This window comes from Silurus meridionalis, chromosome 26, assembly GCF_014805685.1.
Source record: "Silurus meridionalis isolate SWU-2019-XX chromosome 26, ASM1480568v1, whole genome shotgun sequence".
Lineage (NCBI taxonomy): Eukaryota > Metazoa > Chordata > Actinopteri > Siluriformes > Siluridae > Silurus > Silurus meridionalis.
In genome coordinates, this window is record NC_060909.1 from 15,026,412 (window position 1) to 15,047,862 (window position 21,451).

The window sequence follows — 21,451 nt, forward strand, 5'->3', positions numbered from 1 at the left end:
CCCTAGTTGGCAGTAAATCATCTCGTCTCAGTCACACTGCTGTCACATGCTCACGCTGATTGTGTGACTGACTGCATTTACAAACCCGATTCCTAAAAAGATGTCAGACTGTACAAATTGTGAATAAAAACAGAATGCAATGATGTGGAAGTTTCACATTTCTATATTTTATTCAGAATACAACATAGATGACATATTAAATGTTTAAACTGAGAAAAGTTATAAGTTTAAGGTTAAAATAAGTTGATTCTAAATTTCATGGCATCAACACATGGGACAAGGCCATGTTTACCACTGTGTGGCGTCCCCTCTTCTTTTTATACCAGTCTACAAACCTCTGGGGACTGAGGAGACAAGTTGCTCAAGTTTAGGAATAGGAATGTTGCCCCATTCTTGTCTAATACAGGCTTCTAGTTGCTCAACTGTCTCAGGTCTTCTTTGTCGCATTTTCCTCTTTATGATGCGCCAAATGTTCTCTATGGGTAAGAGATCTGGACTGCAGGCTGGACATTTCAGTACCCGGATCCTTCTTCTACACAGCCATGATGTTGTAATTGATGCAGTATGTGGTCTGGCATTGTCATGTTGGAAAATGCAAGGTCTTCCCTGAAAGAGACGACGTCTGGATGGGAGCATATGTTGTTCTAGAACTTGGATATACATTTCAGCATCGATGGTGCCTTTCCAGATGTGTAAGCTGTAAAGATCACAGGCATCCAGTATGGTTTTCCGGCCCTGACCCTTACACACAGAGATTGTTCCAGATTCTCTGAATTTTTGGATGATATTATGCACTGTAGATGATGATAACTTCAAACTCTTTGCAATTTTTCTCTGAGAAACTCCTTTCTGATTTTGCTCCACTGTTTTTCACCGCAGCATTGGGGGAATTGGTGATCCTCTGCCCATGTTGAATTCTGAGAGACACTGCCACTCTGAGAGGTTTTTTTATACCCAATCATGTTGCCAATTGACCTTATAAGTTGCAAATTGGTCCTCCAGCTGTTCCTTATATGTACATTTAACTTTTCCGGCCTCTTATTGATACCTGTCCCAACTTTTTTGGAATGTGTAGCTCTCATGAAATTCAAAATGAGCCAATATCTGGCACGACATTTCAAAATGTCTCACTTTCAACATTTAATATTTTATCGATATTCTATTGTGAATAAAATATAAGTTTATGAGATTTGTAAATTATTGCATTCCTTTTTTATTCACAATTTGGACAGTGTCCCAACTTTTTTGGAATCGGGTTTGTAATCCTCAATGCCATTATTTGAATTAGATGCCTGGAAGCAAAAGTTTTTCTGCTCTTTTTTTTGCTGATGTTGCAAATGTGAGCATGTGCCATGAGAGAAAACCATTTGCTAAGAAATAGTAAATTTAATTCATATGAAAAAGAATAATTCAGGCAGATAAAGTATGTTTGTTTTGTTCAGTTGTATTGTTCATGCATTTCATGTAAAACGTCCGATTAGTAAAATGAAAACTTAACTTGCCAATGGCTTCATTGCACCATAAATTATTCTTTTACAACGCAGTGACAGTTCTCTCTCTCTCTCTCTCTCTCTCTCTCTCTCTCTCTCTCTCTCTCTCTGGGTGATCTCTGCTGCCATCTACTGTTACAGAACTCTCAGTGCAACTTACTTCCTTTGCACACACAGTGTCAGACTGCACATTTCATGACAACATACACATCACATTACACGGTCATGATGTTCACAGGACCAGATAGGGATTTTGAAGGTGTCTACAAGAACGGAAGGGATTTATTTAGTACAGATTTCAGGCTAAAATAGAGAGGCAATGCTTAAAAAATGTGTATTGGGCAAATGAGGCTGCTTCTGTGTCTATTTCTAACTCTCCCTCACGGGAACAAATTTGTGTATCAACAGGCAACTGTCCTACACCGTACTCTGTTCCTATTCAGGAGGATCCCAGGAGAAAAATATCTCAGAAAAATTGTGTATTTTCTTTTTTTTTCATGGTGATTCACATAAAACAGCAGTTAACTCCATTGCACCAGTTCTGAAAACAGCTGAGCTCATTCCAAATTCACACAGTTTGGGGTCCAAATGGTCTAATTGTTAGAGACAGATAGGGAAGTCACCAGGACAATGTAGGATTAAGGAAAGATGCTGTACACTTGCTAGTCCATCCAAAATCTGATCTAGATTCTGATCAGAATCTGATCTAATCTCATAGATTATGACAACGATCTGATTTGCAGTCACTCTTTATAGGACACAGTGGCACTGCTGATAAGGGACTAAAGGCCAGCCTTTCCCAATTACATTTTGCATAAACATGTCACATATCTGGGACATGTGATTAAAGCAGAGGGCAAATCTATCTCAAATCGGCCTCCACACACACACACACACACACACACACACACACACACACACACACACACACACACACACACACACACACACACACACACACACACACACACACACACACACACACACACACACACACACACACACACACACACACACACACACACACACACACACACACACACACACACACACACACACACACACACACACACACACACACACACACACACACACACACACACACACACACACACACACACACACACACACACACACACACACACACACACACACACACACACACACACACACACACACACACACACACACACACACACACACACACACACACACACACACACACACACACACACACACACACACACACACACACACACACACACACACACACACACACACACACACACACACACACACACACACACACACACACACACACACACACACACACACACACACACACACACACACACACACACACACACACACACACACACACACACACACACACACACACACACACACACACACACACACACACACACACACACACACACACACACACACACACACACACACACACACACACACACACACACACACACACACACACACACACACACACACACACACACACACACACACACACACACACACACACACACACACACACACACACACACACACACACACACACACACACACACACACACACACACACACACACACACACACACACACACACACACACACACACACACACACACACACACACACACACACACACACACACACACACACACACACACACACACACACACACACACACACACACACACACACACACACACACACACACACACACACACACACACACACACACACACACACACACACACACACACACACACACACACACACACACACACACACACACACACACACACACACACACACACACACACACACACACACACACACACACACACACACACACACACACACACACACACACACACACACACACACACACACACACACACACACACACACACACACACACACACACACACACACACACACACACACACACACACACACACACACACACACACACACACACACACACACACACACACACACACACACACACACACACACACACACACACACACACACACACACACACACACACACACACACACACACACACACACACACACACACACACACACACACACACACACACACACACACACACACACACACACACACACACACACACACACACACACACACACACACACACACACACACACACACACACACACACACACACACACACACACACACACACACACACACACACACACACACACACACACACACACACACACACACACACACACACACACACACACACACACACACACACACACACACACACACACACACACACACACACACACACACACACACACACACACACACACACACACACACACACACACACACACACACACACACACACACACACACACACACACACACACACACACACACACACACACACACACACACACACACACACACACACACACACACACACACACACACACACACACACACACACACACACACACACACACACACACACACACACACACACACACACACACACACACACACACACACACACACACACACACACACACACACACACACACACACACACACACACACAGTCTAGGCAATATTCATGTGTGATTTAAACAGGCACTGTGTAGTTGCCAACAAGGCTACATCTGTTAGTTTTACTAGATCTTAGTGCTGCATTCGACACTATAGATCATGATCTTCTCCTAGATCGCTTACAAAATTACATTACGGCATTCAGGGACAGGCATTAAGCTGGTTTAAATCCTACCTGTCTGATCGTTACCATTTTGTAGACTTAAATGGAGAGCTATCCAGCTTAATGCAAGTAAATTATGGTGTTCCACAGGGTTCAGTTCTAGGACACCTGCTTTTCACAATATACATGCTTCCCTTTGGAAATATTATTAGAAGGCATAGAATTAGCTTCCACTTTTATGCTGATGATACCCAGCTATATATCTCATCAAAACCAGGTGATGCAGCTCAATTAGCTTGGATAACTGTGTGTGTGAAAGAGTTAAAAGATTGCATGACTTATAACTTTTTATTATTAAATTCTGTTGACAGATTTTGCTCATCTGCCCAAAAAAACATTACACAGAGGCTCCAGCATTTCAACCTGCATTTAGACAGATGTTCTGTAACTGCTACTTTAACGGTAAAAGACCTGGGAGTTATTATAGACAGCAACTTGTCTTTTAATAATCATATCAACCATGTTACAAAAACAGGCTTTTTTTTACCTTAGAAATTTTTTCAGCTTTTTTTGCAGATATTAAACATTTGCTTATAAATTCTAATCTGTAAAAATCAAATTTTTTTCTGTAGCCAGTTTATGGCTTGTTTATTCCACCTATAACATGGGCAGAATAAACAAGTGAGCGATCTTTGTGTTTACAATGTAGGAGAATATAATAAAGGTTTGTATCGAGAATTGACGGTGGTTTGTATTGTATACTGGTGAATCTCTGCTGTTAGTTGGTGCACATATGCCTTTTGTTGTTAATGTTATGCGATGAACGGGAGGCGAAAGTAGAAGCGCGGCGCTGAACAGCACACGGGAGAACGTGGGATGAGCAGCAAAAGCATAGAATCACCAACGGCAGGATCGGGGGAATCCGGGATGCGCTTTGGGAAGAGAAGCGAAGCCGGTGAGAGAGTGCGGAGTCCGAGTGGGAAGACACGTACCGGGATACGCATGAGCGATAACAACGACCACCGTGAACCAACATATACCAACAATAACGGACGGTGAGAGTGTGGAAGTGAGGGGTTTAAATAGGAGCTGGTGATGAGTGCTAAATGTGCGCGATTGAAGCCGGGAGCTTCAGAGAAAGCGGAGGTTTGACAGCCGCCGAAGGGGGCAGGTGGTTTCCTGACAGTTAACAAACATGTATGTACATTTTTATAGCATGCCTTCATCAAACAAATCGAGGCAACGCTGTTGTGTAAAAAACCTCAAAAAACGTGTGTACATTCTCATTTATTAACGCACATCATGTACATAAAGAAATTGTTCTTTTTTTTTTTTTCATGGTGATTCACATAAAACAGCAGTTAACTCCATTGCACCAGTTCTGAAAACAGCTGAGCTCATTCCAAATTCACACAGTTTGGGGTCCAAATGGTCTAATTGTTAGAGACAGATAGGGAAGTCACCAGGACAATGTAGGATTAAGGAAAGATGCTGTACACTTGCTAGTCCATCCAAAATCTGATCTAGATTCTGATCAGAATCTGATCTAATATCATAGATTATGACAACGATCTGCTTTGCAGTCACTCTTTATAGGACACAGTGGCACTGCTGATAAGGGACTAAAGGCCAGCCTTTCCCAATTACATTTTGCATAAACATGTCACATATCTGGGACATGTGATTAAAGCAGAGGGGAAATCTATCTCAAATCGGCCTCCACCGGTTCCTTCTTGCTGTTGCTACTGAAAAAGCTGTGGCAGCGACACTGAGTTATAGTGACTTATGCTTATTATTATAGTTTCTTCCACGGTAGGGTTGTTACGGTACACGTGGCTTTCAGTTCCTTTTTACTTCTGGAAGATAGTTACAATTCCAGTTCCCGCAGGAACTTATTAAGAGGTGAACCGCAAGTTTGTTTAGTCTCCACCTCTGCCTTTTGTGTTTCTCTTTTCTATCAAAAGAGACTGAAGCAAGGCACCTCGGCTGAAAGCACTGCATGCTGCCCTCCCCGAGAAGAGTGAGGGAGGGAGAGAGAGAGAGAGAGAGAGAGAGAGAGAGAGAGAGAGAGGGAGAGAGAGAGAGAGAGAGAGAGAGAGAGAGAGAGAGAGAGAGAGAGAGAGAGAGAGAGAGAGAGAGAGAGAGAGAGAGAGAGAGAGAGAGAGAGAGAGAGAGAGAGAGAGAGAGAGAGAGAGAGAGAGAGAGAGAGAGAGAGAGAGAGAGAGAGAGAGAGAGAGAGAGAGAGAGAGAGAGAGAGAGAGAGAGAGAGAGAGAGAGAGAGAGAGAGAGAGAGAGAGAGAGAGAGAGAGAGAGAGAGAGAGAGAGAGAGAGAGAGAGAGAGAGAGAGAGAGAGAGAGAGAGAGAGAGAGAGAGAGAGAGAGAGAGAGAGAGAGAGAGAGAGAGAGAGAGAGAGAGAGAGAGAGAGAGAGAGAGAGAGAGAGAGAGAGAGAGAGAGAGAGAGAGAGAGAGAGAGAGAGAGAGAGAGAGAGAGAGAGAGAGAGAGAGAGAGAGAGAGAGAGAGAGAGAGAGAGAGAGAGAGAGAGAGAGAGAGAGAGAGAGAGAGAGAGAGAGAGAGAGAGAGAGAGAGAGAGAGAGAGAGAGAGAGAGAGAGAGAGAGAGAGAGAGAGAGAGAGAGAGAGAGAGAGAGAGAGAGAGAGAGAGAGAGAGAGAGAGAGAGAGAGAGAGAGAGAGAGAGAGAGAGAGAGAGAGAGAGAGAGAGAGAGAGAGAGAGAGAGAGAGAGAGAGAGAGAGAGAGAGAGAGAGAGAGAGAGAGAGAGAGAGAGAGAGAGAGAGAGAGAGAGAGAGAGAGAGAGAGAGAGAGAGAGAGAGAGAGAGAGAGAGAGAGAGAGAGAGAGAGAGAGAGAGAGAGAGAGAGAGAGAGAGAGAGAGAGAGAGAGAGAGAGAGAGAGAGAGAGAGAGAGAGAGAGAGAGAGAGAGAGAGAGAGAGAGAGAGAGAGAGAGAGAGAGAGAGAGAGAGAGAGAGAGAGAGAGAGAGAGAGAGAGAGAGAGAGAGAGAGAGAGAGAGAGAGAGAGAGAGAGAGAGAGAGAGAGAGAGAGAGAGAGAGAGAGAGAGAGAGAGAGAGAGAGAGAGAGAGAGAGAGAGAGAGAGAGAGAGAGAGAGAGAGAGAGAGAGAGAGAGAGAGAGAGAGAGAGAGAGAGAGAGAGAGAGAGAGAGAGAGAGAGAGAGAGAGAGAGAGAGAGAGAGAGAGAGAGAGAGAGAGAGAGAGAGAGAGAGAGAGAGAGAGAGAGAGAGAGAGAGAGAGAGAGAGAGAGAGAGAGAGAGAGAGAGAGAGAGAGAGAGAGAGAGAGAGAGAGAGAGAGAGAGAGAGAGAGAGAGAGAGAGAGAGAGAGAGAGAGAGAGAGAGAGAGAGAGAGAGAGAGAGAGAGAGAGAGAGAGAGAGAGAGAGAGAGAGAGAGAGAGAGAGAGAGAGAGAGAGAGAGAGAGAGAGAGAGAGAGAGAGAGAGAGAGAGAGAGAGAGAGAGAGAGAGAGAGAGAGAGAGAGAGAGAGAGAGAGAGAGAGAGAGAGAGAGAGAGAGAGAGAGAGAGAGAGAGAGAGAGAGAGAGAGAGAGAGAGAGAGAGAGAGAGAGAGAGAGAGAGAGAGAGAGAGAGAGAGAGAGAGAGAGAGAGAGAGAGAGAGAGAGAGAGAGAGAGAGAGAGAGAGAGAGAGAGAGAGAGAGAGAGAGAGAGAGAGAGAGAGAGAGAGAGAGAGAGAGAGAGAGAGAGAGAGAGAGAGAGAGAGAGAGAGAGAGAGAGAGAGAGAGAGAGAGAGAGAGAGAGAGAGAGAGAGAGAGAGAGAGAGAGAGAGAGAGAGAGAGAGAGAGAGAGAGAGAGAGAGAGAGAGAGAGAGAGAGAGAGAGAGAGAGAGAGAGAGAGAGAGAGAGAGAGAGAGAGAGAGAGAGAGAGAGAGAGAGAGAGAGAGAGAGAGAGAGAGAGAGAGAGAGAGAGAGAGAGAGAGAGAGAGAGAGAGAGAGAGAGAGAGAGAGAGAGAGAGAGAGAGAGAGAGAGAGAGAGAGAGAGAGAGAGAGAGAGAGAGAGAGAGAGAGAGAGAGAGAGAGAGAGAGAGAGAGAGAGAGAGAGAGAGAGAGAGAGAGAGAGAGAGAGAGAGAGAGAGAGAGAGAGAGAGAGAGAGAGAGAGAGAGAGAGAGAGAGAGAGAGAGAGAGAGAGAGAGAGAGAGAGAGAGAGAGAGAGAGAGAGAGAGAGAGAGAGAGAGAGAGAGAGAGAGAGAGAGAGAGAGATTCCAATGTAATTCAGTTTTATTTTATTTCTATTGCACTTTCAGCAACAGCTATTGTACCAAATCAGATTTTGCAGAAATAAATAGATTACAGATATAAATTTGAAATGCACTGTCCCCTGCCAACACCTCACAGTCTCCAATCTCCTTCAAGTTGCATCTTCTACATAGAACATAATCCACCTGTGTGCACCTTCCTCCACTCTTATACGTCACCCTATGATCCTCCTTCTTCTTAAAATACGTGTTCACCACTACCATTTCCATCCTTTTAGCAAAATCTACCACCATCTGCCCTTCCACATTCCTCTCCTTTAGGCCATACCTACCCATAACCTCCTCATCAACTCTTTTTCCTTTCACCTACATGTCCATTAAAGTCTGCACCAATCACCAATCGTTCTTTCCTAAGTACACCATCTACCACTTCATCTAATTTACTCCAGAATTTTTCCTTCTCCTCCATCTCACAGCTGACTTGTGGAGCATAGGCACTGATGACATTTATCATCATCCCTTCAACTTCCAGCTTCACGATCATCACGCTATCAGAAACTCTCTTCACCTCCACTACACTCTTACTGTACTCTTCCTTCAGAATCACCCCTACACCATTTCTCTTTCCATCCACACCATGATAGAACAGTTTAAACCCACATCCAATGTTCCTGGTCTTACTCCCTTTCCACTTGGTCTCCTGAACACACAACATATCTACCTTTTTCCTCTCCATCATATCAGCTACCTCTCTTCCTTTACCAGTCATAGTACCAACATTTAAAGTACCAACCTGAACCTCTACTCTCCTACACTTCTCCTTTTCCTGCTGTCTCTGTAGACGGCTTCCTCCTCTCCTTCTCCTCCTTTGGCCAACAGTAGCCCAATTTCCACCGGTATTCTGTTGGCTAACGATACCTGTGGCGGTCGTTGGTAACCCGGGCCTCGACCGATCCAGTATGAAATTCTTGATCGTGACCCGCATATTCGATTTGGCACATGTTTTACGCTGGATGCCCTTCCTAACGCAATCCTCCCCATTTATCCGGGCTTTGGACCGGCACTAAGAGTGCACTGGCTTGTGCCTCCCTAATGGCTGGGTTAACATGGGCATAGACAAATATGGATGCTTAATGCAAATTTATGTTCATTACTAGTAAAACCATACTCAACATAGAGCATGAAGACAAAATATTTTTGTAAATGTTTTAAAGTAATACTACTGTATAGTAAACATATAGTATACTACTGTAGTAAACAGTATGTTCACGCGAACGCTGCATGTACGAGGAAAACACGCTGAAAAAGGACAAATATCTGCATATTTATCTATAAATATGCGGAGCTCCTATTATATCTAGCTCCTATTGTTTAATGCAGTGAAAAGAAAAGTCGAGTAGTTGAGCGCGAGTCGTTTGCATGTTGTTAGCGTGATGCTCAATGTTCACAATGCAAGTTATTGCTCTTAATGCAAGTTAAATATTTTGCTCCTCTTGTTTAGTATTTATAACTCATGTTACACACAATAAAAGCTTCCACTGTACGTAAATTATCAGGACACAAATCTGAACTTTTGCTGTGTTTCCTCATGGATGGTTTTAATTGGCGGATTTTAGTCCTTGATTTGCAACTTAGCACATTTACATTTACATTTGCGGCATTTATTAGATGCCCTTATCCAGAGCGACGACAGAAGTGCTTTAAATCTCTAGTAATGAATAAATCTACACTGGTACGCAAGATTACAAACTTAATATAAATATAACTCGAATTCTACAAACTTGGAAAGTGCTAATTTAGGTATTTAAGGAAGAGGTAGGTCTTAAGTCGTCGCTTGAAGATAATCAGGGACTCTGCTGTACAGACATCTAGGGGAAGTTTATTCCACCACCTCGGTGCCAGAACAGAGAAGAGCCTTGAAGTGGACATTCGGTGCAACCCAGATGAGGATGGGTTCCCTCTTGAGTCTGGTTCCTCTCAAGGTTTCTTCCTTATGCCATCTCGGGGAGTTTTTCCTTGCCACAGTTGCTCATCAGGGACAAACATACTTACAAAGAACATATTTACGTTTAATCACCACATTATCTGTGTAAAGCTGCTTTGAGACAATGTTCATTGTTAAAAGCGCTATACAAATAAAAATGAATTGAATTGAATTGAATTGAAGTGTACTTACCTCTCATTCTGAGAGAAGGTGGTACCAGTCGAGCAGTGCTGGAGGATCTAAGACATCGTGGTGCAGTGCGAGATGTGATGAGGTCACTGAGGTAAGATAGTGCTGGTCCATTTTTGGCCTTGTAGGCAAGCATCAGTGTTTTAAATCTGATATGTGCAGCTACTGGAAGCCAGTGAAGGGAGCGCAGCAGTGGGGTGGTGTGGGAGAACTTGGGCTGATTGAACACAAGCCGTGCAGCTGCGTTTTGGATCATTTGCAGTGGACGAATAGCGTTCAGGGGAAGACCTGCCAGCAGAGAGTTGCACTAGTCAAGTCTTGAAATGACAAGAGACTGAACAAGCACCTGGGCAGCCTGTATGGACAGAAATGGTCGAATCCTTCGGATGTTATAGAGAAGAAATCGACAAGAACGAGCAACATTAGCGACATGTGGGAAGAAAGACAGTTCATTGTCCATAGTTACCCCAAGGTTACGAGCAGTGGCTAAAGGGGAGAGCAGAGAGTTATGAAGTGTTATTTGGAGATCTTGAGCACATCAATAAAACAAATGTTTAGTGATGAAAAATTATTTTCCACTGGAGATTTTACATTTTTTTATATCTATTAGTATTAAGATCGGCCTTACACTGATTCTCTAAACACATTCCTATGTTTTCTGTTCAGTGTTTATAGGATCTTTATGATGTGAGTATGTCAGGTACACAGAAAGTCTTTGTCTGGGCTCACACATCTCTGATGACTATGTTTTTTTACCCAATCAGGAACAGTTTTAGCTCTGTTTTTCTCCAGTGTGTATATACAGTGAGTTAAATAAGTATTAGAACACCCTGCTATTTTTGCAAGTTCTCCAAGAAATCATGGAGAAATCATGGAGGGGTCTGAAATTGTCATCGTAGGTGCATGTCCACTGTGAGAGACATAATCTAAAAAAAAAATCCAGAAATCACAATATATGATTTTTCAACTATTTATTTGTATGATACAGCTGCAAATAAGTAGAGATGAGCCGGATACTCGGCTGAAACGAGTATCCGGTACGGATAAAGCACTTCTGCCGAGTACGAGTATTATACGAGTAATCCGAGTCAATATCTGTGCTCGGATTGAATGAAAATCATCATTGGGTATCTGATTGCGTCAGCGTTCTGTGATAGGCTCGTCACAGCGCCCCTCCCCTACACACATACAGATCACGCCTGCTCACTCACAGTCACACACACAACAGCTCTCTGTCTCTCCCTCAGTCACTCGGGTTCGCGGCTCTTTTCCAGTGCTTGCTTGGTAGAATGCGACTCGCATTGCGTCTCTGCCTGTCGGAGATTTTTTTTCTTTTTTAAACCTTCAGCTGTCTCTAACCAGTAACCAGACACGTTTTTGCTGTATTTCATAAAAAAATAAAGGTAGTAAGCTAGTGTTATAAATATTACAAATTAATTAAGCTACATACACACTAGGGATGAGCGAATACAGCATTATCTGTATCTGTTAACCATGTGAATTATCTGTATCTGTATCGTGATCAAAACCATTGATCTGAAACTCAATCCTGATGCTGTCCTGTAAATATTTTTCTAATCAGCAATAAATATAACAATTTCTGATCAACCCATATCAATTGCATGCTTAAAATAACATACCAGTTAAAGCCCCGCCCATTTTAAGACAACCCGCCCACTTCCGGGTTAGGCCCCACCCACTCCAAATACAGATACAGATACGGATAATTCATATGGTTAACAGATACAGATACAGATAATGCTGTACTCGCTCATCCCTACAAATAAGTATTTGAACACCTGTCTATCAGCTAGAATTCTGACCCTCAAAGACCTGTTAGTCTGCCTTTAAAATGTCCACCTCCACTACATTTATTATCCTAAATTAGATGAACCTGTTTGAGGTCGTTAGCTGCATAAAGACACCTGTCCACCCCATACAATCAGTAAGAATCCAACTACTAACATGGCCAAGACCAAAGAGCTGCCAAAGACACTAGAGACAAAATTGTACACCTCCACAAGGCTGGAAAGGGCTACGGGGAAATTGCCAAGCAGCTTGGTGAAAAAAGGTCCACTGTTGGAGCAATCATTAGAAAATGGAAGAAGCTAAACATGACTGTCAATCTCCCTCGGACTGGGGCTCCATGCAAGATCTCACCTTGTGGGGTCTCTAAGGAAGGTGAGAAATCAGCCCAGAACTACACGGGAGGAGCTGGTCAATGACCTGAAAAGAGCTGGGACCACCGTTTCCAAGGTTACTGTTGGTAATACACTAAGACGTCATGGTTTGAAATCACGCATGGCACGGAAGGTTCCCCTGCTTAAACCAGCACATGTCCAGGCACGTCTTAAGTTTGCCAATGACCATTTGGATGATCCAGAGGAGTCATGGGAGAAAGTCATGTAGTCAGATGAGACCAAAATAGAACTTTTGGGTCATAATTCCACTAAACGTGTTTGGAGGAAGAAGAATGATGAGTACCATCCCAAAAACACCATCCCTACTGTGAAGCATGGCCAGAAGCACACAGCCAGGATAACCAATGAGTGGCTCTGTAAGAAGCATATCAAGGTTCTGTTGTGGCCTAGCTAGTCTCCAGACCTAAACCCAATAGAGAATCTTTGGAGGGAGCTCAAACTCTGTGTTTCTCAGCGACAGGCCAGAAACCTGACTGATCTAGAGAAGATCTGTGTGGAGGAGTGAGCCAAAATCCCTCCTGCAGTGTGTGCAAACCTGGTGAAAAACTACAGGAAACGTTTGACCTCTGTAATTGCAAACAAAGGCTACTGTACCAAATATTAACATTGACTTTCTCAGGTGTTCAAATACTTATTTGCAGCTGTATCATACAAATTAATAGTTAAAAAAATCATATATTGTGATTTCTGGATTGTTTTTTTTTAGATTATGTCTCTCACAGTGGACATGCACCTACGATGACAATTTCAGACCCCTCCATGATTTCTAAGTGGGAGAACTTGCAAAATAGCAGGGTGTTCAAATACTTATTTTCCTCACTGTATACTTGTCTGTTAACTGCATTAAACTGAAGAAGAACATATGCACCATTCTGTGTGCTGTGATTCTTCCCTGATCAGAAAAGACACCATGGGCATCGTAGATCGTATGGAAAACCTCTCCAACAATTTATTTTTTGATCGGGCATAATAAAAATCTAATATCTGAGTAAAAGAAAGGATGTCGTGTATAAATGTGTGTTGTGTTAAAGGTTTTTAATTTCGCATCTTTTTTTATCATTTTTATTTATTCATATTCTTAATAAAAATGAAGAAATGCGTGCTGCATTAATTGCTCATTAATAAAATTAGTGCTGTTAAAATGAATTTGGGTTAACGTGTTTTTAACATAAACATTAACGTTTTTTTTGTTTTTTTATTTTTTTTCAGTATAAAGGACATTATATAAAGGTCAACCCAAACAGTTCACAACAGTTGTTAAGCTTTTTCATGAGCCATTTATACTTTTGCATTTTCTTTGTAGAATCTGTACAAAAACACACAATTTGATTGTCGAAACAGCAGGAAAACTGTAATGCAGGGAAAATGCACAAGAATCTGTATGTGCTCTGTTATACTGCATGTATTATATGCTGTATAATAATGATGGTTTCTACAGCTGTGGCATCATATTGATGTTATTAAGAGGATGATTGGGACTGAAGGCAGATGATTGGGTGTGAAATGCACGACCCGCCACTGTAAAGAGACAATCAATAACACTGTGCAGATCTATTATGTATTTTATTTATTTATGTACAAAAATAAAAAAATAAAAATCTATTAAACATTATTTAATGAAATAATTTTTTTTGTCTTTGTGTGAGAACAAATAAAGCTGATCTGCTTCAGGCACTTGGGGACGGCTGGAGGAACGGGCTTTGTGAGGTCTTTCTTCCATGATTGTAAAGCGTTCAGAGCGACTTTGGGGTTGCTGGGTGCCAAATCATGAGTGGCATAAACCACTGCGAGCTGCACCTCCCACGGCAAATCTGCACACAAAATCCATCATAACATTAGGACTTGCTGAAGCACTTTCCTGTTGATAGAGAACTAAAAATCAGAGAATAAAGATAAAGATTGATAAAGGACTTGTTTAATTGATCCTTTAATGATACCATTTTGTCCCCTGAACTCAGTTATGCTTTTCACCAGATCCTCCACTGATGCTGCCACGTTCTCCTTAAGGCCATTTTGGCCAAGTCGCCTGATTGAGATGGACAAAGAAGATGCGTGAAAACAGAAGAATCCAGAAATAATGTGAGATAATGCTCTAAAACAGGATTTACAGGAAACTTACCAAGTAGCCTGAATATTGCTGCTACAGAGACGTTTCTGAACTGTGTTTCCTCTGTTTGTGTTTGTTTCAGCCACGTGTTCAAGATGAGCCAAACACTTTTTCTGATAAATAAAACATTGGACATATTAAGTGTTTTGTGGCAGTAATAGAATACCATCAATTGTAAGTTTATGCAACAAGAATGGAAAATTTGCAGTATTTGGGACAAACACTGTCTCATATGAGTCTCACATTTGCCGGTTTGCAATTTATTAAATGTTCAAAAAACTAGAAAGATGAGAATTAAACACGTTGAAGCAGTTTCACATTCAGTACCGTATAACATGGGAGACGGTCCAAATCCAGCCCAGTTGTGCACAGAGAAGGTCCAGGCTGAAGACGTAGTCCCAGGCAGCAGGACAGAGATCATCACCATACCAACTGCTCTTCTGGAAAGTCAGACTTTTGTCTTTCAGAAGAGCCTTCAGTGTGCTGGTGATGGCTCTGTAGGTGTCTCAGGAGGCTCCTGGCAGAAAATACATCATTTATTTAAAACCCACACTAATACTCACACTAATAAAAAAAGAGTAAAATAGTGATGTCCTGTAACACTTTCAGCTTGAATTCTTTAAGAAAAAATTAAATATTTATTGATTTAATTCAACATGAATTTATAATGAATTTGCTCCATAGATGACGTGGACATTGGAAATGAAAAGTAGATTAAGAATGCAGTAAAACACATGAAAAGTTCAGTTGAAAAATAATGTTTAATGACTGTTCTGATAACTGTTGTGATGAGAATCAGCTACTTACTGTATCCCAGTGCAGAAACTTGCTGAGCAAATAATACATCTTTCCGTATGCCTTCATTTTGCACACGATGTGAATGGCTCTGCATAAAGGGCTGTTACAGGAGAAAACACTTGGCCATGCTGTCACCATGACCATTATCAGTTTTGGGGCTTGAGAAAAGTCTGCAAAGGAAACAAAATGATACCACAGATTTAAAATACACTGTATAGGAAGAAATACAAAACCAAAACAGATCACAATTGGCTTCTTTAAATCACTTTTTTTTGTAAATATATAATGAAATGTCAATATAATCTCACCTTCTTTGAGAAATCTGTAGGCGAGGGCATGTGCTTTATGAGAGTCTCCTCTTTTGACACAAACCCACATAAACCCTACAGAGAGACTGCAGGAGTTCATGTCCCATAGACTCTTTCTCCGCCTTGATCTTCTCCAAAACCGCTTTCAGAAACGTCTCTGCCAACGACTAAATGAGATGAAAAAAAATCAACCAACATCCGACTAAATCAAACATGTATTCAAGTCATGTATTTAATACAAATATTAGGGAGTTAAGACTTGACTGTAGATTAGGTTTAGGAAAACTACTAGACTTTGCATAAACCAAAACCTGGAGTAAACATTTTTACATGATAAATCATATCTACTGTTCAATTTCAGAACATCAGGACCAGTGAATTATGGATTGACTTTTAAAATGAGAAAACTCAAATCCACAGCTAAAGAATTGAATGCACACTAAATAAAACAGAAGATAATAACTGACCTCGTTCACACAAAACTTGGAAATGACAGATTTTTCTTCATCTGTCAGTGAAGGAAGTTCACATTTCCCTTTCAGTAGTGCATCAATCCAGTTTGGAGCTAAAAGATCATCACAGGAATCCTGCAGTGTTTTTAATGCACTACTGATGAGGGATTGTTTTGTGTGTTCAGCATCAAGTCGAGGCTTTTTAGCAGCACTGGGTGGTGGCATGTCTGATGCAGCTCTCTTTGTTCTAATATGAACAAAATGTCATCAAATCACATGACACAGACAATTCTACAGTATAGATAATACACTGGGAATGTGATATTACAGGAAAATAATCAGTATAAATAAAGTAAAAACAGTAATAGAAACTTACTTGTTTGTGTTGGTGTCCTGCATCTTCAAAATGTTTGTATATAAAGTATGTTTTTATGAAATATTTCAAAAAGTATCCACAAGCAGTCTTAAATGTCCTGTCGCCAGAAAAAGAGATTGTTTGTGTACTGGTTTCCATGGAAACGGGGCGTGGCTTTGTGACGAGTACTTCTTTTTTGGTCTCTATTGATTGGGTGCGTAGTGGAGAATTGATGCACCAATCAGAGCCGCGGACGCTACCAGAGAGGCGGAGCTTCTAGGATCAACGGGTCATCGTTGTAAAAGTGATGGGAAGATCGGATCATTTTAGTGACTCGGTTCTTTAAATCTCATTCATGAATATTAGTGAATCTTTTTTGAGTCATTTAGTTCATCTACATAACCTACAGAGATTTTGCGATGCTTTGTTCACGCGCGTCCAGTAGAAAATGAACGAATCACTCTTTGAGACGAATCGTTCTTCTGAGTCACATTAAAGACTCGTTCAGAATCAAGGAATCGTTCATAACCGACTCATCACTACTCTGCATCATCAGTAATGAGCTCCGGGAGAAACTCCGTGTTCCAGGTGGAGGATGAAGACCCTCTGCCGGGATGGAGCGACTGTAAGACCCCTGTAACGGTGACTTTCTAGTCTTTATGGGTTTTATTCTCTTTGCAACACCGAGTCCCACACTTTGAGAACCACTGAGCTAGGCTAACTAGCCGGCTAACTAATCTTAGCTTCAATAGGTTTCATCCTCAGGTTAATTATTCTACATTTAGTGAGTTATAAATAAATTATAAATATCTTAATAAAGAATAATAGAATGTATTCGTCTTTGGGTCAATTTGTGTCAAATATTCTAAGAAACTAGTAAACACAAAAACAGCGCTAGCAAACCCGGCTAGCATGAGGCTAATGAAGAAACAAGCATTGAAAACAAGCATTTGAACGTAGTAAAGCCGCAGTAAATCACGATTGAGAACAGATAAGTTACTGTTGTAGACTGTCCCGAAGTTACAAACAAACAGTTTACACAATAACACTTCATTAAACTACACTATTTTCACATGATGAGGATAACAGCATTCACTAACAACCAATTTCATTATCGATTCGATTAGTTGTTGCAGCTCTAATAATAAATAATAAACTCAGTGTTTCAAAGAGAATAAAAACCCATAAAGTTTGGAAACTCACTGTTCCAGCAGTCGTACAGTCGCTCTATTAAACATTTTCTACTATTGAACATCAGGTAGCTGGTAAGTGTGTAAGTAGTAGTAGAATATAGTAGACCCTTTAGACCAGGGGGTCCAAACTTTTTTTTTCTACTAAAGTCCTGTATTAGATCTGTTTAATATGAATTGTGTGTTGACACGACGTCTCTCCTGAAGGTTGTCGGTTACAAGACGGAGACAAAAGAGTTTGAATGCGTCCAATTTAAATCTCAAGAGGCGGCAAATTTGGCAAAAGAGAATTTTGACGGCAAACTTTTTACCAGCTATAAAGTGTAATCTATTAATATAAAGGGTGGGTTTGGTCATATGAGGGGATTTCAGTCAGCATCAGGGGGGAATTTTGCTGGTGTCGGCATAAAGACTAACAGCAGTGTGTAAGAGCAGTGTCTCTGTTGTGTTACAGCTCCATCAACACTTTAATCTCATAAGGAGCACGAGACTGAGAGGAACCACCACATCCAGAGTCCACCCACATCCAGCTCAAGTTCCAGCTGTGGAGGAGAAACCAGCTGCAGCTCAAGTTCCAGCTGTGGAGGAGAAACCAGCACAAGTTTAAAATTCAGTTAAAGCTCCTTCAGCATCTGTGAGTAAAGTCCAGATCTACAAGGACACATCCAGTGTTGAGACAACGCTACACGGTAACGATTTACTTTTGACAGTAACTAATACTGTAACGCGTTACTTTTAAAAATAAAGTAACGCCGTTACCGTATGGTGCGTTACCCGTTACTTTTTTAAATGAATGAATTTGGGCTGAAGTGTAGACTACAGTCTAACCCAGGGGTTGGGTTTTTGCCTCACGGGCCACAATGCTTTCTAAAATTTGACAGAGGGGCCGGGCCAGGATATACAGTGTGTGTGTGTGTGTGTGTGTGTGTGTGTGTATATACATTACACATTACATACACATTATTAAATATCTATATATATCACATTACATTAGAGCTGAACTCGAATCGCTTTATTTAAAGTGAATAAAATGCCTTAATGGAGTTGAACATTAATTGAGGCACAGACACACACCTGACTCGTGTGTGTAGAGAAGGTGAGATGAACTGGGAAAGCAGGCAGTGGGTCAAACCACTGTAAGGAAGGGGGGGGACTTAAGTGTTTCTAAATGCATGTTTGTGTTTTATTTATATACCATTATTTTAGGTATACATACATATATTTTCATATAATACAGAATACATATAATAGGAGTGCAATTTTTTTTTTTTTTTTTTTTTCTACTAAAGTCCTGTATTAGATCTGTTTAATATGAATTGTGTGTTGACACGACGTCTCTCCTGAAGGTTGTCGGTTACAAGACGGAGACAAAAGAGTTTGAATGCGTCCAATTTAAATCTCAAGAGGCGGCAAATTTGGCAAAAGAGAATTTTGACGGCAAACTTTTTACCAGCTATAAAGTGTAATCTATTAATATAAAGGGTGGGTTTGGTCATATGAGGGATTTCAGTCAGCATCAGGGGGGAATTTTGCTGGTGTCGGCATAAAGACTAACAGCAGTGTGTAAGAGCAGTGTCTCTGTTGTGTTACAGCTCCATCAACACTTTAATCTCATAAGGAGCACGAGACTGAGAGGAACCACCACATCCAGAGTCCACCCACATCCAGCTCAAGTTCCAGCTGTGGAGGAGAAACCAGCTGCAGCTCAAGTTCCAGCTGTGGAGGAGAAACCAGCTGCAGCTCAAGTTCCAGCTGTGGAGGAGAAACCAGCACAAGTTTAAAATTCAGTTAAAGCTCCTTCAGCATCTGTGAGTAAAGTCCAGATCTACAAGGACACATCCAGTGTTGGGCAGTAACGCGTTACCGGTAACGATTTACTTTTGACAGTAACTAATACTGTAACGTTACTTTTTAAATGAATGAATTTGGGCTGAAGTGTAGACTACAGTCTAACCCAGGGGTTGGGTTTTTGCCTCACGGGCCACAATGCTTTCTAAAATTTGACAGAGGGGCCGGGCCAGGATATACAGTGTGTGTGTGTGTGTGTGTGTGTATATACATTACACATTACATACACATTATTAAATATCTATATATATCACATTACATTAGAGCTGAACTCGAATCGCTTTATTTAAAGTGAATAAAATGCCTTAATGGAGTTGAACATTAATTGAGGCACAGACACACACCTGACTCGTGTGTGTAGAGAAGGTGAGATGAACTGGGAAAGCAGGCAGTGGGTCAGTAACACACACACACACACACACACACACACACACACACACACACACACACACACACACACACACACACACACACACACACACACACACACACACACACACACACACACACACACACACACACACACACACACACACACACACACACACACACACACACACACACACACACACACACACACACACACACACACACACACACACACACACACACACACACACACACACACACACACACACACACACACACACACACACACACACACACACACACACACACACACACACACACACACACACACACACACACACACACACACACACACACACACACACACACACACACACACACACACACACACACACACACACACACACACACACACACACACACACACACACACACACACACACACACACACACACACACACACACACACACACACACACACACACACACACACACACACACACACACACACACACACACACACACACACACACACACACACACACACACACACACACACACACACACACACACACACACACACACACACACACACACACACACACACACACACACACACACACACACACACACACACACACACACACACACACACACACACACACACACACACACACACACACACACACACACACACACACACACACACACACACACACACACACACACACACACACACACACACACACACACACACACACACACACACACACACACACACAAGGAATTAAAAAAGGGTTTAACATTTTATTTACAAATTAATGAAGACACTTAAGAACAGAATAGAAATTGATTATACAAAGAAATACAGTGGGGTCAGTTCAGACGTAGCACAGTGCTCATTTAGTAAATGCACAGATAAACAATATGCTCATTGTGTGTTAATGTTAAATTAACATTGTACCAAGTCGTCCCAAATAAAACACTGCATGTGAAACGGCTTTGGTGTGTTAGTGTCAGTGCACTATGCTACAAGCTATTGTAAACAAACTAACGTTCACTAGATAAGTCATATTTTAATCTCTAATAGAGCAGATTCATGGAAAATTACATCACTAATCAGCATTTTTACCGCAACTAATTTATGAATGAGTCTGCATCAACTACATTAAAGAGAATCGCTTTATTT

At 41.7% G+C, this 21,451-nt stretch overlaps 1 protein-coding gene and 1 long non-coding RNA gene across 5 annotated transcripts in view; one reads left to right on the top strand and one right to left on the bottom strand.

The window, feature by feature from the left end:
- The window catches only part of LOC124379758 (nischarin-like), a 143,487-nt gene that overhangs the window by 117,819 nt on the left and 4,217 nt on the right, over positions 1-21,451 (top strand). Inside the window, exon 1 of one of the 4 annotated variants that reach the window (XR_006924507.1) lies at positions 19,568-19,853. The exons of 1 other annotated variant lie outside the window; for it this stretch is intronic. The gene's annotated coding sequence lies outside the window, so the exon portion shown is untranslated. Of the gene's footprint in view, positions 1-19,567; positions 19,854-21,451 lie in introns of those variants that run through there. 2 more of the 4 variants (XR_006924508.1, XR_006924506.1) reach the window with 2 other exon arrangements.
- LOC124379776 lies at positions 15,450-16,100 on the bottom strand. The gene is made up of 3 exons (XR_006924530.1): positions 16,049-16,100; positions 15,750-15,910; positions 15,450-15,459 (listed from the first exon to the last, which is right to left on the bottom strand). It is a non-coding gene; the product is annotated as an uncharacterized LOC124379776 (long non-coding RNA).